This window comes from Poecilia reticulata, linkage group LG14 (assembly GCF_000633615.1).
Source record: "Poecilia reticulata strain Guanapo linkage group LG14, Guppy_female_1.0+MT, whole genome shotgun sequence".
NCBI lineage: Eukaryota > Metazoa > Chordata > Actinopteri > Cyprinodontiformes > Poeciliidae > Poecilia > Poecilia reticulata.
Genome location: NC_024344.1, coordinates 8207386 through 8209213, shown reverse-complemented (window position 1 = coordinate 8209213; position 1828 = coordinate 8207386).

Genomic DNA, 1828 nt, shown 5'->3' with positions numbered 1-1828 from the left:
CCGTGCTAAGCTGTTATAATGTGGGGGAGGATGTGTGGAGAAAGAGAGAGAGAGAGAGAGAGAGAGAGAGAGAGAGAGAGGGAGTGAGAGAGAGGGAGAAAGAAAGAGAGCGATGTGCAGCATCCCGACATGGCGGTGGAGGGAACTCCCACGCAAACGTTTCACGGGACTGCCTGATGCTGCCATCAGATGGAGGGTGAGCTGGGGTTGCCCCCCACGCACGCATGCACGCCGCAGAACCATATAATCGTGGTATTCTGGAAATGTGGTTGCGCTGCATGAGAAGCCTGCAGGCCGGTTTGGATGTTTTGTGGATATTTTTTTTTTGAAGCATCCACAGTAAATGCAGGTTTTGGTTCTATACCCAACGTTAAAATGTTTTTGAAATTGTTTGTTGTCATGTCGGAACCTCAAATTTCAATGTGATTTATTGGAGTGTTGTGCCATAAACTAACACGTGGGTAGTGTTTGAATGTGAGCTTTAAGGAATATTATACCATTTACTTTTAAAGCTATTAAAAGAAAGTTAAAGGAAAAAACTGCTGTTAAAAAGAAAACAAAGCATACTTATGCCAAATATGAGCTCTTATTTGTTGTTGAACCAACCTAATTTTATTCCCTCTCCCCTGAAAATATAAACACTTTGAACAGATTTTTAATTTATAAATGTGTTTTATATTTTCCGTCACTTACAGAATTTGGACACTGAGGGGTAGAAATGCCACAGTCGAATAAATACATAATTTGCCAGATAAATATTTACACATGTGACAATTTAAAGTAACTCTGAAGTTACTTTAAATTGTCAATAAGTAAAAAAAATATTCAAAACCATCTACGAATGTGCAAAACAATGATTTCTGCACACATCAATAAGTAGGTCAAATTATTTGAATTTATCTTCATGTTAAAATAAGTTATTAATGCAATATCAATGTATGTCTAACTAATACATTGATATTCTACGTATTTAATTGTCTAACCTTCACAGCAGTTTAACTGAATACCACTTCCATCCATCAGTCTGTATCTGTATTGGTCGGCCTTTGAACATACAATGAATAAAAAATTTGAAGTGTAATTTCTACATTCAGTTATTTATTTATTGAATGACATATTTTGTAAATTGCTGAAATATTTAAATAAGTATATCTACATTTGGCCAGCCTTTCTGTTCCTGGTGCAGAAAAGTATCTCCAGGGAACGATGCTGCCCTCACCAAGTTTAATGTTAGGGATGGTGTATTAAAGGCGACGTGCAATCTTAATTCACCCAAAGTATAATATTTCATGGAAACCGTCTTCTATTGAGTGGTGCAACAAACAGAGTAGACAAATGTTTTATCTGCTTTATTTGGCTGCATTGTGAACTGAAAATGGGAACCACACAATGCGAAACACTGACTGGCTGGACGTCAACAGCATTTAATGGTCTAATAGTCTAATGAACTGAAGGACAATTATAGTTAACTGAAAAGGGATTAAAAATCAATCTAGTGCAGAATAACTGTAAAACATACTTCCCCTGCAAATAATTTGAAAGTAATTCCGTTGAATCAAAGCAATTCAAATCAATTAGCATTCAGATTGAGTTTAGCAGAGTATGAAACTTCTGGCCTGTGGAGTTGGTTCAGCTGTCTGCAAGGGAAATGAGTCAAGGGGAGGCCGTCAAAAGTTCCTCAAGATACGTTTTAGAGCAGGGGTCCCCAAACGTGTTCCTGTGAGGGCCACATAACGTTTCCCTTCTCTGGTGGGGGGCCGGAGTCAGTTTGTAACAGAAAAAGTGTTACACGTTTATCACCTGCGCTGCCGGAAATTGTTGACGGGTG